General features: G+C 41.0%; 1 long non-coding RNA gene across 1 annotated transcript; it reads right to left on the bottom strand.

The window, feature by feature from the left end:
• Nucleotides 1-2,325: 2,325 nt before the first annotated feature.
• Nucleotides 2,326-7,952, bottom strand: LOC120572996. Its single transcript, XR_005641571.1, has 3 exons — nt 7,864-7,952; nt 7,510-7,578; nt 2,326-2,634 (listed from the first exon to the last, which is right to left on the bottom strand). It is a non-coding gene; the product is annotated as an uncharacterized LOC120572996 (long non-coding RNA).
• Between the last annotated feature and the right edge of the window lie 10,801 nt (nt 7,953-18,753).

The following is an 18,753-nucleotide window of genomic DNA, read 5'->3' as shown; positions in this document are numbered from 1 at the left end:
TCACTCTGTAGCTAAAACAGAGAGCTCAACACACAGGGTGAAAGGAGGAGCTGCAGCAATGTGCAGTACAACAAATATATGGTGTTTTTTGAAAATTAAACCATGTAAACCTATTCTGATATAACCTCTAAATACAATTATGAACCTGAAGATGAGCATAATATGAGCACTTTAAGTATAAAAGTCCACTGTTTAAGAGGAAGTTTTTTTTTCTTCTTAACACTTGTTGCTGATGTCAGGGCTAAAATGGAAACCCAGGTCATGTAAAATGGACTTCACGCTCACAGAGCTGTTTATAGAGACTATAGTAAGATAAGCATGTTGACCGCAGGAGGAACAAGTCACAATGTCTCTCTGTCTCTCTCTCTGTCTCTTTCTCTCTGTCTCGCTCTTTCTCAATTAAATTAAATTCAATTCGATTTTTTTTTATTGGCATGAACAAAGAAAACATATTGTTGCAAAAGCAGTTTACAGCAAATGCATATATAGTACATATTACATATTAAATACATACAGTAGGTGTCACATATATTCCATAGTGCACTGATATTTATTCAACACATATTACCAAACAATTACATAACACAATATAATACTTAACAGTTGTGTATAATATAGTTACTGTACAATCCTAAACCAATGTGTAATGTTGGGATCTCATAGTGGTGGTGAGTCCCTCAGATCCATATGTAGCTGCCAGTGGAGCTGCTGTCCCTTCTCCTAGCAGGACTACCAGCTTCTCTTCTTGTGGTAACTTTGGGACATTTGATATTTTTTGGCAATTTTTTCAAAGTGTAAATTCTCTTAGTGAAGAGGAGGAAGTGTATCTCTGTTTCTATCTCCCCTGTTGTCTCTCTCTCTCTGTCTCTCTCTGTCTCTGTCTCTCTCTCTCTCTCTCTTCTCTGTCTCTCTCTGTCTCTCTCCCTCTCTCTCTCTGTCTGTCTCTCTCTCTCTTTGTCTCTCTCTCTCTCTCTCCCTCTCTCTCTGTCTCTCTCTCTCTCTCTGTTTCTTCTCTCTCTCTCTCTCCTCTCTCTCTCTCTCTGTCTCTGTCTCTCTCCCTCTCTCTCTCTGTCTCTCTCTCTGTCGCGTCTGTCTCTAACGCGTTACTAGTAACGTGTTACTCTAATCTGACCACTTTTTTCAGTAACGAGTTACTGTTTCCAAACCAATAATCAGATTAAAGTTACTTATCCAAGTCACTGTGCGTTACTATTTTTGTCATTTTCCATATTCAAAATATATATTTTTGCTTTCTGCTTGCGTCTCGGGGATTGAAGTCACGTATGCGACAAGTCACATTTTCAGCATGAGGACAGTTCACATTTTCAGCATGAGGACAAGTCACGTGTACCACGCAGCGACACAAACGTTAACAACAGTAGAGGGAGGAGAGAGATGCACGTTTTCTAGCTGGAAATACAGTCACTATTTTGAGTTTGTGTCAGCTAAAGACGGCAGTATTATGGTTCGTTGTACACTCTGTGCTGGTGCCGACAAAGTGCTCTCTAGTAGCTACAAAAACACTACGTCAAATTTGAAGAAACATTTGGAGTTGCAGCGCTGCAGTCAAACTTACAGAGCAAGTCCCAGCAGGTGGAGCGAAGCAGAGAGAAGGAGGTCCCCCACCACCCAAACAACTAAAGCTGGACTTGTGATGAACCAGTAAGTGGGGGAGAGTTGAAGAAGTTGTTGGGGCAGTAGGCCTATGTTGTTGCGGAAATGCTGCCCTTAAACACGGTTGACTGGCTCTCTTTCGTGCCATAATAAACCAGATCCTACTACTACTGGCAATGCCGAGCTGCCTCACAGTAAACCGGTTGTCATTTTTATGTTGAGGCTGTGGGGGTGTTCTCGGCAGTTGCTGAATGTAACTAATAAAGTAACTTGTAATCTAACTTTGTTACTTTTAAAATCAAGTAATCTGTAAAGTAACTAAATTACTTTTAAAATCAAGTAATCAGTAAAGTAACTAAATTACTTTTTCAAAGTAACTGTGGCAACACTGTTCAACATAGAGTTTGTCCAAATATTCGTACATAACACAATTAACAGTAATATGAACACTAACACAATGTTATATAGTCAATTTAGATATAGTTTTTGGTCTAATTTGGTCGAATTTAATTTAATGAAGTATTGTTTAAACATTTAACATGGTGTTGTCTCCCTCTTTGTTGTGACCTCCTGACCTACACTACCGATCAAAAGTTTGGGGTCACTTAGAAATGTCCATTCCCTCCATTATAGACAGATTACCAGCTGAGATCAGTTGCATTGTGTTTTTTTAACCGGTGCAGCAGTTTTCAGATTACATTACGTGATTACATAATTGAAAAAGGGTTCTCCAATGTTTTCTCACTTAGCCTTTTAAAATGATATCAGGGTTAGGGTTAGCCCTAAGGGCAAAATATTGTGCATGTAAAGATGGTCCCTGTTGCAGTGGATGACATGTTTCTTCATCACCATGAACACACAGTGGAGTTCATTCACTAATACTCACTAGAGCACCAGATGAGGATTAATCCGCTAATCGAAATAGTCGCTTCCTGGTTGATTTCTTGTCTTTGATCCCTATTTGTCCGTGACTGACGTCTTCTGTTCTCACTCCGGAGTAGATTGCAATTGAATAACTCTCTGGAAAAGAAATTACATTGACAATTTCAATTTTACTACAATCAATAAAACATTTTCCGTAGTTTTAGAAAAGGACTTAAGAGTTGATACATTTTAGCAGCAAATATCAGGATATAGCTTTAAGACACAAGTGTCAAAGTCTACATAAGGGGAAGTACAACTTAAAATTTCACAGTATTCTTTTCTTCTTAACACTTGTTGATGATGTCAGGGCTTAAATTGGAACCCAGTTCAGTTCTTTTTTAGAGACATGTTGACCGCAGGAGGAACAAGTCACCATGTCAACATGTCGCACAAACAACACTTGGTTATTAACAGTTGAAATAATGTAAAAATGGGTCTATTTCCCAGAAAGAGACTGAACTAGATTTAGATGAGCGTCTTTGTAATGGCGCCATCAATAGATTGGCCTAACACAAACTTGTCAGCTTGAGTGAGAGATTTATGCCTCTTGCACCCCGTTTCTAACTGGCTTTGAGATCAGATCGTGTTATCAGAGGACAGCGGACCGAACTGAAGCGAAAAGGGGCATTATCATTAAACCTAACTTTGTGGTGGTTTTAGGAAGCAATATGTCCTGCTTATCTAAAACCTTAACCGTGTCCCGCTTCTATTCAAAACCCAACTGTCCCGTTCTCTCAAACCCAACTGTCCTCTTTTTACGCAAACCCAACCTGTCCGTTGTTCTTTATCTAAACCCAACTGTCCCTGTCTTCTGTATCTAAAACCCAACTGACCGGTTCCTTCATCTAAACCCAACTGTCCCGTTCTTCTTTACCTAAACCTAACTCAACTTCTTCTTTATCTAAACCTTAACCCCCTGTCTTTATGTAACCTAACCTTATCTTTACCTAAACCCAACTGTCCCGTTCTTCTTTACCTAAACCCAACTGTCCGTTCTTCTTTTTACCTAAACCCAACTGTCCCGTTCTTCTTTACCTAAACCCAACTGTCCGTTCTTCTTTATCTAAAACCCAACTGTCCCGTTCTTCTTTACCTAAACCCAACTGTTCCGTTTCTTACCTAAACCCAACTGTCCGTTCTTCTTTACCTAAACCCAACTGTCTCTTTTCTCCTAAACCCAACTGTCCCGTTCTTCTTTATCTAAAACCCAAACTGTCCCGTTCTTCTTTATCTAAACCCAACTGTCCCGTTCTTCTTTACCTAAACCCAACTGTCCCGTTCTTCTTTATCTAAACCCAACTGTCCCGTTCTTTCTTTACCTAAACCCAACTGTCCCGCTTCTTTATCAACCTAAACCTCAACTTCCCCGTTTCTCCTTTAACCTAAACCCAACCGTCCCGTTCTTCTTTATCTAAACCCAACTGTCCGGTTTCTTCTTTACCTAAACCCAACTGTCCGTTCTTCTTTTATTCCTAAACCCAACTGTCCCGTTCTTCTATCCAAACCCAACTGTCCGTTCTTCTTTACCTAAACCCAACTGTCCCGTTCTTCTTTATCTAAACCCAACTGTCCGGTTCTTCTTTACCTAAAACCCAACTGTCCCGTTCTTCTTTACTCTAAACCCAACTGTCCCGTTCTTTTTACCTAAACCCAACTGTCCCGTTCTTTCTTCTTTATCTAAACCCAACCGTCCCGTTTTTCTTTACCTAAACCCAACTGTCCCGTTCTTCTTTACCTAAACCCAACTGTCCCGTTCTTCTTTACCTAAACCCAACTGTCCGTTCTTCTTTACCTAAACCCAACTGTCCCGTTCTTCTTTACCTAAACCCAACTGTCCGTTGTTCTTTACCTAAACCCAACTGTCCCGTTCTTCTTTATCTAAACCCAACTGTCTCTTCTTTATCTAAACCCAACCGTCCCGTTCTCTTCTTTACCTAAACCCAACTGTCCCTTTTTCTTTTATCTAAACCCAACTGTCCCGTTCTTCTTTACCTAAACCCAACTGTCCCGTTCTTCTTTAATCTAACCCAACTGTCCTGCTTCTTTACCTAAACCCAACTGTCCCGTTTTTCTTTACCTAAACCCAACTGTCCCGTTCTTCTTTATCTAAACCCAACTGTCCCGTTCTCCTTTATCTAAAACCAACTGTCCCGTTCTTCTTTTAACTAAACCCAACTGTCCCGTTCTTCTTTACCTAAAACCTTAACCTGTCTCTTCTTCTTAACCTAAATCCACGTCCTTTCTTCTTTATCTAAACCCAACTGTCCCGTTCTTCTTTACCTAAACCCAACTGTCCCGTTCTTCTTTATCTAAACCCAACTGTCCCGTTCTTCTTTTACCAAAACCCAACTGTCCCGTTCTTCTTTATCTAAACCCAACTGTCCCGTTCTTCTTTACCAAACCCAACTGTCCCGTTCTTCTTTACCTAAACCCAACTGTCCCGTTCTTCTTTACCTAAACCCAACTGTCCCGTTCTTCTTTACCTAAACCCAACTGTCCCGTTCTTCTTTACCTAAACCCAACTGTCCCGTTCTTCTTTACCTAAACCCAACTGTCCCGTTCTTCTTTACCTAAACCCAACTGTCCCTGCTTCTTTACCTAAACCCAACTGTCCCGTTCTTCTTTATCTAACCCAACTGTCCGGTTCTTCTTTACCTAAACCCAACTGTCCCGTTCTTCTTTACCTAAACCCAACTGTCCCGTTCTCCTTATCTAAACCCAACTGTCCGTTCTTCTTTATCTAAAACCCAACTGTCCCGTTCTTCTTTACCTAAAACCCCAACTGTCCCGTTCTTCTTTACCTAAAACCCAACTGTCCCGTTTTTCTTTACCTAAACCCAACCGTCCCGTTCTTCTTTACCTAAAACCCAACTGTCCCGTTCTTCTTTACTCTAAACCCAACTGTCCCGTTCTTCTTTATCTTAAACCCAACTGTCCCGTTCTCCTTTATCTAAACCCAACTGTCCCGTTCTTCTTTACCTAAACCCAACTGTCCCGTTCTTCTTTACCAAAACCCAACTGTCCCTTTCTTCTTTACCTAAACCCAACTGTCCCGTTTTCTTTATCTAAACCTAACTGTCCCGCTTCTTCCTTACCTAAACCCAACTGTCCCGTTCTTCTTTCCTAAACCCAACTGTCCCGTTCTTCTTTTACTACTAAACCCAACTGTCCCGTTCTTCTTTATCTAAACCCAACTGTCCCTTCTTCTTTATCTAAACCCAACTGTCCCGTTTTTCTTTACCAAAACCCAACTGTCCCGTTCTTCTTTACCTCAAACCCAACTGTCCCGTTCTTCTTTATCTAAAACCCAACCGTCCCGTTCTTCTTTACCTAAACCCAACTGTCCCGTTCTTCTTTACCTAAACCCAACTGTCCCGTTCTTCTTTACCTAAACCCAACTGTCCCGTTCTTCTTTACCTAAACCCAACTGTCCCGTTCTTTTATAAACCCAACTGTCCCGTTCATGTCCTGCGTGTCATGGAAACTTACCTTTTATAAGCCCACCCACCATCTTTTCGTTAACCTAACTGCGTCAAAAGTGACGCCAATAATCCCGACCCAGCACGTTCAGATAAAGCACGTTAAGATATGATGCTAAAGGAGACATTTAGTGTCAATAACCACGGCAAAGGCACCTGACCATGTGTCCATATTTTACACAATGAGAACAGAAAATGTATCCTGGGCCACATTACGGCCGCCTACTCAACTGTGAGCAGAACTACCCAAAGTATTTATCATGCCAGAAACCACTAAATTGTGTGTTTAGGATGTTAACATCATACTGTTACTTATGTGTGTTTGTTTTTCTGTGCTGCTGCTCTTGGAAGCTCTCTGCAGCGCTGTTCATTGGAAAAGCCAGCAACCGGTATACAGTAACGTTATTTTTAGTAAAATGTCCCAGAATTCACCAATATGAAGGATATTACTCCAAACCTTCCTGCCATTATGTCATCTCCTTTCATTATTTATGAGTCTTCTATTGCCAGAGTTACACAGCCTTGTTTATAATACGGAGAAAGCTGGCAAACTCAAATCATTAGCTTTGAAATTGTTTAATTTCCTATACATTCTTCACAATAAAAGCCCCCACGTTATTTTCTCATTTGAATGCTTTTATTATGAAATGGCAAAATCAGGAAATGTTGCCTCTTCATCAGCAGTAACATAAGGTGATTTTCAGGTGTTGCGCTAATCACTCCGCCCAAGTAGCAGCAGTAGCAGTGCTTCGCCTTCTGAGAATATAGTTCCCAGTATGTATACGGTTAGGAGATGGCTGTGTGTCATGTGACCTTGTTATTTGTACACGCTGTGACTCTACAAATCACAACATGGAAATAGGAACATGTTGGCCTTATTTTGTCACTTATTGGGAGCAGTAGGCTAGATGGAGTTGGTTACCTCCAGGATCTGTGCTAAGCTAGGCTAGTCATGGGGAGGGGGGGGCGTCAGACAGAGTTAGGACACGCACAGAGATGAGAAGGGTATGTATGGACTTTTCTAACTCTGGGGGATACGGGGAATAAGTTGGCGTGTTCCTTTAACAACGGCATTTTACTGTTTACATGAACATATTCCATTACTTTAGATCTATTGTAAGTGATCATAGATAGACAGAGATATGTAAATCTGCAAATTTATAGTTTATTGATATGATCTTAGTTTAGTCCTGTGTCCTGCAGTGAAGCGTGAACAGACCCACACTCAGCTGAAGGGTTGCTATGGGAAACAGGAAACTGGACGACCACAGAACTGTTAGAGGTGTTTATAGCTGTTTAACCACAGGGTACAAAACACCCAAACTCTCATGACAAGCTCAACACACCCTATCATCTACTAAAATAGACCTTACACTGTGACTGTTAAAATATCCCTATTTTATAAAATGCTCTTTTCCCAAAACGTCCTCTCAGGACATTAAAACAAGAACACACACGGTTTCCTTCTGAACATCAATAAAAACATCTTTACCTCTGCTCCGTCTCGATATTGTGACATCATTGTATGTGATGTCATCATCTCCAGCCTCAGCTTGAGCAGCTGAAATGAACCAAAGTTAACATCAATTTCAATCAGTTTATCCATTAAAGAGACATCCGTAAAGATGGAAACATGAGAAGATTATGTGATTCGATAAAAAGCTCCGGAGCATGCTAAAGGGCCCTCGTGGTGAGGATGGATTATTATCAACAACAGAAAAGTGATTCATCATAATCCTAAGAGACGTTTGACTTGAAACACTTCACTCCAATTCTGAAATTGAAAATTTCAACAGTAAATTTAGATTCTGAACTGCAGTGCAATATGAGTCTTATTGAGACTAACCTTTAGGTTTGCTACAGATGCATCGTCTCACCAGGAGAACCAGGAGAACCGGGACACCGACAATGGACCACAACACAAGGGGAGGAGGAGAGGAGTCTGGGGGAGGAGGAGAGGAAGCCAGAGGTAGTAGAGGTTGTAGGAGGACTTGTAGTCAGGGTTTCTCTAAAATTAACAAAAAACGATTTGTTGTTTGCCTTGTGTTGACTTCGGGTCAAATTGACCCGTTTTCATTTTTTGTTTTATATCAGAGAATATGGGACGTAGAAATAAGCGCTGAAAATGTGTAGAAGAAAAATGTAACAATTTAAAACTTTGGAAAAAGTAAAAAGAAACACAAGGATTAAAAGTATAGAAATCAAAGTAAGTATAGAACACGTTCAGCTATTTCACTGATCCTCCTTTTTATGTGAAGATTTAGATTTCTAACTTCAGTGTTGTGTATCATGTTTGTAACTGAGTGAATTCCCTTGGTCTAGTTAGAGGAAGAAATATCTGATATCAGACGGTGTGTTAGGCTGCTTCCACACCAGTTAGTTAACCTAACCCTGAAGTGTTCTCTTTGATATTCTCCGGTTTGGGGGTCCCAACTCCAAACTGGTTGCTCAAGATTTCGGCAATACTGACTCCACAGTCTGATCTTACCAGTGACAGTGATGTTGATGCTGTTACTGGTTGCTCCCTCTCTGGACTCACACCAGTAAACTCCACTGTCCCCTGTATCCATGTAGGGGATGTTACAGGAAGAACCAGCAGATCTTCCCCAGCCATCTCCACACTGAGTCCTGGTTTCTCTGGTTGTGTTCCTCCTCAGAGTCCATCCAGCAGAGCTGTCGTCCTCCTCACAGCTCAGAGAGACAGACTGTCCTCTAAACATCTGAGGGCTGCTGGTACTCACATTCAGAGAGGCTGGAGGGAGGAGGGAAGAAAAATGCAGTTATATAGAATGATTTTCATTTTAAGGCTTATTTTGTCCACATTCCTCATATTCCTTCTTTCTCACCATCTGTCCACTCCTGAATCCTCTCATCTGTAATTCAGATGGTGAGCTAACAGACCATTTCTGCTGGTTTTCAAATTGAACTCTCAAAGTTGCTATTACACACAGCAGAATACCTACATCTGTCAATGTATATACATGTGTCTTACTTTTTCAAGTTTCTGTTTTTATTAATACTCAATAACCCTCCCGACATTACCATCTTATTACCCATCCTTCAAAATAATCAGTGTTTCCTCTTTCTAGCAGCCGGTGCATCATTTGAGACAGCCCTGGTTTTGAATTATTTATTTTTGAAATATTTATTATTTCATCTTCAGTTTTGTCTTCTCTCTCCAGTCTGTACGCACTGCGGCTATTAAAACTTAATTTAGTGTTTTAATGTATTCATAAACTCTCAATCCTCAACCATTGTCTTGTCTACCAGATGTGAGAGAAGGAGTTTACTGACCTTGGTTAGTTGGGATGATCAGCAGTGAGATCAGAACTAAAGAGAAATCAACCTCAGGTTAGTTTGAGCTTTAATGTGAAACAAGACATCAACACAGACAAAAATAAAACCTCACTCACAACAACCTATCCATACAGCCAATCAGAATGATCATTTTTATGACTCTGCGATGAATGTCTGGTTGCTATGGACGGAGATAACATGATGTTTGAATCGTGTGTGTAATGAATATTCTGACTATTAGGCTTTTCCTGTTTTGATCATATTCTGGATATGATGTTTACATGGAAGATAAATCTGTTTTTCATATCTCCATATAGACTCTTCATCTGCTCTGAGCACATCCACCTCTCTGTCTCTCTCTCTCTCTGTCTCTCTCTCCCTCTTTTCTGTCTCTCCCTCTTTTCTCTCTCTCTCTCTCCCTCTCCCTCTTTCGCTCTCCCTCGCTCTCTCTCTCTCTCTCTCTCTCTGTCTCTCTCTGTCTCTCTCTCTCTCCCTCTCTCTCTCTTCTCTCTCTCGCTCTCTCTCTCTCTCTCTCTCTCCTCTTTCTCTGCTCTCTCTGTTTCTCTCTCTCTTCTCGGCTCTCTTCTTCCCTTTCTCCCTCTCTCTCTCTTTCTCTGTCTCTCTCTCTGTCTCTCTGCTCTCTCTCCCTCTTTCTCTCTCTCTCCTCTCTCTCTCTCTCTCTCTCTCTCTGTCTCTCTCTCTGTCTCTCTCTCTGTCTCTCTCTCTCTGTCTCTCTCTTCTCTCTCTCTCTCTCTCCCCTTCTCTCTCTCTCCCCTCTCCTCTCTCTCTCTTCTCTCTCTTCTCTCTTTCTCTCTCCTCTCTCCCTTCTTTCTCTCTCTCTCTTTCTCTCTCTCTTTCTCTGTCTCTCTCTGTCTCTCGCTCTCTTCTTCTCTCTCCCTCTGTCTCTTCTCTGTCTCTCTCTGCTGTCTCTGTCTTTCTCTCTCTCTCTCTCTCTCTCTCTTTCATACTGTCCATTCAACTGATATCATCATCATTATGATGTACAGGGCCAGTGTTTGGACACACTTCATCTTCATGTTTCATTTTTTTTTCATGACTATTTACATTGTAGATTCTCACTGAAGGCATCAAAACTATTGAATTATGTATTAACAAAAGGTGTGAATAACTGAAAACATGTCTTATATTTTAGTTTCTTCAGTAGCCACCCTTTGCTTTTTATTAATAAGGAAAATAATTCCACTAATGAACCCTGACAAAGCACACCTGTGAAGGTAAAACCATTTCAGGTGACTACCTCATGAAGCTCATTGAGAGAACACCAAGGGTTTGCAGAGTTATCAAAAAAGCAAAGGGTGGCTACTTTGAAGAATCTAAAATATAAGACATGTTTTCAGTTATTTCACACTTTTTTGTTAAGTACATAATTCCATATGTGTTCATTCATAGTTTTGATGCCTTCAGTGAGAATCTACAATGTAAATAGTCATGAAAATAAAAAGGAAACGCATTGAATGAGAAGGTGTGTCCAAACTTTTGGCCTGTACTGTGTATAAATGTTGATAGGTAGCAGAGCTGTATCCAGCTTCTCTGCTGCAGCCTGACGTCGTGCTGTGATCACCAAAGATGTTTCTCATTGAAAGACATTAGATTAAAAAACGCGTTGACCAACACGAAAAAAAAAGCGAGATAAACGTGTCTGAATCAATAGATTAAATGTGAACATTTCACAAACTGCTGTGAGACTGGGTTGCTAATTTGCATTGTTTTACCAAACCTTAACAATTTAAAGAGAATTTTGAAGTGAATAGTACGGTGGCCGACAGGCTCTAACGCACCGCAACTTAATGAAACACACGCAGATATACACAACACAAGCACATTAAGAAAACATCTTCACTAATTTGACAACACGTGCGTATCATTTAGCAAACATGCTGCAAATACACACAACAATATAAATACACACACCACTACCAAATACACACAACACTATAAATACACACACCACTACCAAATACACACACCACTACCAAATACACACAACACTATAAATACACACACCACTACCAAATACACACACCACTACCAAATACACACAACACTATAAATACACACACCACTACCAAATACACACAACACTATAAATACACACACCACTACCAAATACACACACCACTACCAAATACACACAACTAAAATACACACACTACAATAAAAAAACACTATAAATACACACAACACTACCAAATACACACCACTACCAAATACACACACCACTACCAAATACACACACCACTACCAATCACACAACACTATAATAACACTACCAAAATAAAACACACACACTATAAATACACACACCACTACCAAATACACACAACAATAAATAAACACACACTACCAAATACACACAACATAAAATACACACACAAATACACACATACAAATAACACCACTACCAAACACACATAAAATACACACAACACAAATACAACAATACCTCACCAACACTATAAATACACACACCACTACCAAATACACACAACACTAATAAAACAACAAATACACACAATACAAATCACACACAATAATAACATATAAAACACACAAAAAATACACACAACACTATAAATACAACACAAAAATAAATACACAAAAACAAAAAATACACAACAAACACAACACCACACACAAAAACAACCACTACCAATACACAACATACTAATACACACAACACTAAACACAACACTAAAACACTACCAAACACACACACTACAACACACACAACACTATAAATACACACAACACTACCAAAACACACACCACTACCAAACACAACACTACAAATACAAACAACACTACCAAATACACACACCACTATAAATAACACACACCACTACCAAATACACACAACATAAACACAACACTACCAAATACACACAACACTACCAAATACACACACACACAACACCAATACACACACCACTACCAAACACACACACCACTACCAATACACACAACACTACCAAATACACACAAAACTATAAATACACACAACACTACAAATAACACACCACTAAACACACACAACACTAAAATACACACACCATACCAAATACACACAACACTACCAACACACATACTACCAATACACACACAACACTACAAATACACACAACACTACCAAATACACACACCACTACCAAATACACACAACACTACCAAATACACACAACACTACCAAATACACACACCACTACCAACACACAACACTACCAAATACACACAACACTACAAATAACACACCACTACACAAATACACAACACTACCAACACACACAACACTATAAACACTACCAAATACACACACACCACTACCAAACACACACAACACTACCAAATACACACACCACTACCAAACACACAACACTACCAAATACACACAACACTAAAATACACACAACACTACCAAATACACACACCACTACCAAATACACACAACACTACCAAAACACACAACACTACCAAATACACACAACACTACCAAATACACACAACACTACCAAATACACACACCACTACCAAATACACACAACACTACCAAATACACACACCACTACCAAATACACACAACACTATAAATACACACAACACTACCAAATACACACACCACTACCAAATACACACAACACTACCAAATACACACAACACTACCAAATACACACACCACTACCAAATACACACAACACTACCAAATACACACAACACTACCAAATACACACAACACTACCAAATACACACAACACTATAAATACACACACCACTACCAAATACACACACCACTACCAAATACACACACCACTACCAAATACACACACCACTACCAAATACACACAACACTACCAAATACACACAACACTATAAATACAAACAACACTACCAATACACACACACCACTACCAAATACACACAACACTATAAATACACACAACATACCAAATACACACACATACCAAATACACACACCACTACCAAAACAACAAACACACACACACACACATACTACCAAATACACACACCACTACCAACACACACAACACTATAAACACACACAACACTACCAAATACACACAACACTACCCACACACACACACAACACTACCAAATAAACACTAAAACACACATACACACAACACTACCAAATACACACACCACTACCAAATACACACACCACTACCAAATACACACAACACTACAAATACACACAACACTACCAAATACACACAACACTACCAAATACACACAACACTACCAAATACACACACCACTACCAAAAACACACAACACAACAAATACACACACCACTACCAAATACACACAACACTACCAAAACAACACACACAACACTACCAAATACACACAACACTACCAAATACACACACACTACCAAACACACACAACACTATAAATACACAACACTACCAAATACACACACCACTAAAACAAAAACACTATAAATAAAACAACACTACCAACAAAACCAACAACACAACACTAATACACACACTACCAAACACACAACACCATAACACACAACACTACCAAATACACACACCACTACCAAATACAAAATACACAACACTACCAAATACACACAACACTAAACACACACAACACTACCAAACACACACCACTACCAAACACACAACACTACCAAACACACACAACACTACCAAAACACACACCACTACCAACACACACACCACTACCAAATACACACACAACACTACCAAACATACACACCACTACCACATACAACACCACCACAATACAACAACACTACTCAATACACACACCACTACCAAATACAACACACCCACAAATAATACCACCACCAAACACACACAACACTAAAATCACAACACTACCAACACACACACCACTACCAAATACACACAACACTACCAAATACACACACCACTACCAAATACACACAACACTATAAATACACACAACACTACCAAATACACACACCACTACCAAATACACACAACACTACCAAATACACACACACCACTACCAAATACACACAACACCATAAATAAAATACACACAACACTATAAATACACACAACACTACCAAAAATAATAACACTACCAAATACACACACCACTACCAAATACACACACAACTATAAAAACACAACACTACCAACACACACCACTACCAAATACACACAACACTACCAAATACACACACCACTACCAAATACACACAACACTACCAAATACACACACCACTACCAAATACACACAACACTATAAATACACACAACACTACCAAATACACACACCACTACCAAATACACACAACACTACCAAATACACACACCACTACCAAATACACACAACACTACCAAATACACGAACGCGCTGTAAATACAAACAACACAACCAAATATTTGCTGCACGTTTGATAAATGTTGCGCATGTGTTGTCAAATTAATTAAGATGTTTTCTTAATTTGCTTGTGTTGTGTATACTCCTGAATCCGACCAATACGACCTCTATGTTAGAGGCAGAGCTGGAGGATGACGGGGGATTGTCGTCGATTTCCCAGGCGGAAGTCACTGATGTAGTCAAACAACTCCACAGTGGCAAAGCCCCGGGGATTGATGAGATCCGTCCAGAAATGCTCAAGGCTCTGGGTGTGGAGGGCTGTCCTGGTTGACACGTCTCTTCAACATTGCGTGGAAGTCTGGAACAGTGCCAAAGGAGTGGCAGACCGGGGTGGTGGTTCCCCTTTTAAAAGGGGGACCAGAGGGTGTGTGCCAATTACAAGGGTATCACACTTCTCAGCCTCCCTGGTAAAGTCTACTCCAAGGTGCTGGAAAGGAGGGTTCGGCCGATAGTCGAACCTCGGGTTGAGAAGGAACAATCACGGTTCCGTCCTGGTCGTGGAACAACGGACCAGCTCTTCACTCTCAAGGATCCTGGAGGGAGCCTGGGAGTATGCCCAACCGGTCTACATGTGTTTTGTGGATTTGGAGAGGGTATGACCGGGTCCCCGGGAGATACTGTGGGAGGTGCTGCGGAGGGAGTATGGGGGTAGAGGGGTCTCTACTCAGGGCCATCCAATCTCTGTACAGCCAAAGTGAGCGTGTGTCCGGGTTCCCGCAGTAAGTCGGACTCGTTTCAGGTGAGGGTTGGCCTCCGCCAGGGCTGCGCTTTGTCACCAATCCTGTTTGTAATATTTATGGACAGGATATCGAGGCGTAGTCAGGGTGGGGAGGGGTTGCAGTTCGGTGGGCTGGGGATCTCATCGCTGCTCTTTAGTAAGTAAGTAAGTAAAATTTATTTGTATTGCACATTTCACAGATAAAAATCACAAAGTGCTTCACAACGAAATGCAATTCAACACAAGAAGTCACAATACGAGCACATTGAAATACAAACAGAAAATATAACAAACAACCATAAAACCCTCGACTAAGCAAAGCCTGCTTGAACAGCAGAGTCTTCAGCTGCCCCTTAAAAGATTCGACAGAATCCACAACAATGCTGAGAGAGGCAGGTCATTCCACAGCCTAGGAGCCACTGCTTGGAATGACCGATCACCTCTAGTTTTAAAATTAGTGCGGGGAACCACTAATAGCATCTGACCTAATAATCTCAGACTACGGGTGGGGGTATGTAGCTGTATCAAATCAGAGATGTATGAAGGAACTTGACCGTGCAAGGCTCTGAAAGTAATGACCAGGATTTTAAATTGAATTCTATACTGGACTGGTAACCAGTGAAGAGCTGCTAAAACAGGCGTGATGTGTGCTCTTTTGTTAATGTGCATTAAAAGCCTTGCAGCAGAGTTCTGAACAGTCTGGAGACGATAAAGCTGAGCAGATGATGTGGTCCTGATGGCATCATCGGCCTGTGACCTTCAGCACTCACTGGATCGGTTCGCAGCCGAGTGTGAAGCGTTTGGGATGAGGATCAGCACCTCTAAATCGGAGGCCATGGTTCTCAGCAGGAAACCGATGGAATGCCTTCTCCGGGTAGGGAATGAGTCCTTACCCCAAGTGATGGAGTTCAAGTACCTTGGGGTTTTGTTCGCGAGTGAGGGACAATGGAGCGGAGATTGGTCGAGAATGGGGCGTGCGGTATTACATTCCATCTATCGCACCGTTGTGACGAAAGAGAGCTGAGCCAGAAGGCAAAGCTCTCGATCTACCGGTCATTTTCGTTCCTACCCTCACCTATGGTCATGAAGGCTGGGTCATGACCGAAAGAACGCAGATCCAGGGTACAAGCGGCCGAAATGGGTTTCCTCAGGAGGGTGGCTGGCGTCTCCCCTTAGAAATTGGGTGAGAAGCTCAGTCATCCGTGAGGAGCTCGGAGTAGAGCCGCTGCTCTTTTGCGTCCGAAAGGAGCCAGTTGAGGTGTTCGGGCATCTGGTAAGGATGCCCCTGGGCTCTCCCTAGGGAGGTGTTCCAGGCACATCCAGCTGGGAGGAGGCCTCGGGGAAGACCCAGGACTAGGTGGAGGGATTATATCTCCAACCTGGCCTGGGAACGCCTCGGGATCCCCCAGTCGGAGCTGGTTAATGTTGCTCGGGAAAGGGAAGTTTGGGGTCCCCTGCTGGAGCTGCTCCCCCCGCGACCCGACACCGGATAAGCGGACGAAGATGGATGGATGGATGGATGGTGTATATTTGCGTTTTTAATAGCATTATTCTAAATTCAATCATGAATTCCTGTTATTTCAACTGACAAACCCTGAAACATTAAGTTGAACTTACCCAGCAGCAGCTGTAGAGATGATTCCTCCATTTCAAATGTTGGTCATATGAGATCAGATTAAATTTATAGTATCAAATCATAACAAGAGTAATCTCGAGACACTTTACAGATAGAGTAGGTCTAGACCACACTCTATTATTTACAAAGACCCAACAAATACAGTAATTCCCTCAAGAGGATTTAGTGCGAGAAAGGATTCCCTTTTAGGAAGAAACCTCGAGTGGTGAGGGACATATCCGCACATTAACGTCTAACCAGTCACAGGAGTAAAGCCCTCCTCCTTCCTCTTCTTGTGTCAATGTTGACGTTTTCAGGAAATAGTTTTTTTTTATTGTGTATTCACAGGACAGAAATATATTAGGTACCAGAACAGCTCAAAATGAAGAAAATAACAGGTTGTAACAGCTGTTATCAGAATCTCAGTATCATCTAGTTCAGGGGGGGTCCTCAGTGTGTTTTAGGCCGAGGACCCCTAACCTGAAAGAGACACAAGCAGGGACCCCCCCACTACATATATTTTATATTGTATTGAGTTTTATATTAAACTAGGCCTACCATAACGTGTTAGTATGGTGCCCTGCAATACTAAGCTACTATTTACATATTCATATATCATCATATTTTAATGTCAAACATACGTGTGGAAGGCACAGTGACTCCTTTAGCTTAACTGTATCTTTGGATGGCTACCATAGTGAATGAATAGGCTGATTTATCTATTCCAATAATATGTTGGATTCATGTTAGTGTATTTTTCGGGGCTATTTTAATGTTGGGTGAAGGAACTTTCAAAAAGGTATTAAACAATATGTTGATAAATCCCCTGCAATGACTCTGAGGACCCTCTAGGGGTCGCCGATCGCCTGTTGAAGATCGCTGATCTAGCTTATTGGGTGAGGAGTGAGGCACAGCTGGACAGCTACAGGATGGATGGATGGATGGATGGATAGATAGATAGATAGATAGATAGATAGATAGATTCAGAGTCTTCTGAACCTACATGTCTTTGGACTTTAGTGTCATTTAGTAAGTTAGGACACTCGTAATGCAACATTAGCATTATGGAGATGTTACTGTAAATGGACTGCAGTTCTATAGTGCTTTATTTAATCTTAATGACTACTCAAAGAGCTAAACACACTATTCACACACACACATTCACAGACTGATTTATTCCCCGAGGACACTTGGACATGTAGCCTGCAGTGACCTCTGACCTTCCAGGTGGTAGATTACCACTCTACCACCTGAGCTGCCCCCGATGTCTTTGCTATGACAACTTGACATTAACCAAGACAACATCAATAAATGTCTTAGTGGTCCTGATTATCAAACTTGGTTTTGATTATTGTCTGTCATGAGAGTATGTTAATTTATTCATTAACATTTGTCCTTGACCTCAGGTAAAGTGAAACTATTTGGACTTTTTCCTGAAGATGTTATAAATGTTATAAGACTTGTTTGACCACATTGAATCCAGTACCGATGGGATTTACCAGTTTTGCAAGGAGCCAAACCCAGAAAGAAAACCCTCTCTGTGGTGTATTCCCTGTCATAAAACTGGCCTCCCTGTCAGTCTAAGAGGTTCACTCAGAGGTCCGTTAACCGTTAACCTGCGAATGTTGGCCCACTTCCTGGGAGCCGGTATGGATAAACAAACACAAAACCTAAACCTGATG

The sequence above is a fragment of the Perca fluviatilis genome, chromosome 14 (genome assembly GCF_010015445.1).
Source record: "Perca fluviatilis chromosome 14, GENO_Pfluv_1.0, whole genome shotgun sequence".
Lineage (NCBI taxonomy): Eukaryota > Metazoa > Chordata > Actinopteri > Perciformes > Percidae > Perca > Perca fluviatilis.
Note: the sequence above shows the minus strand (reverse complement) of the source record. Positions and strands in the feature narration are given on the sequence as shown.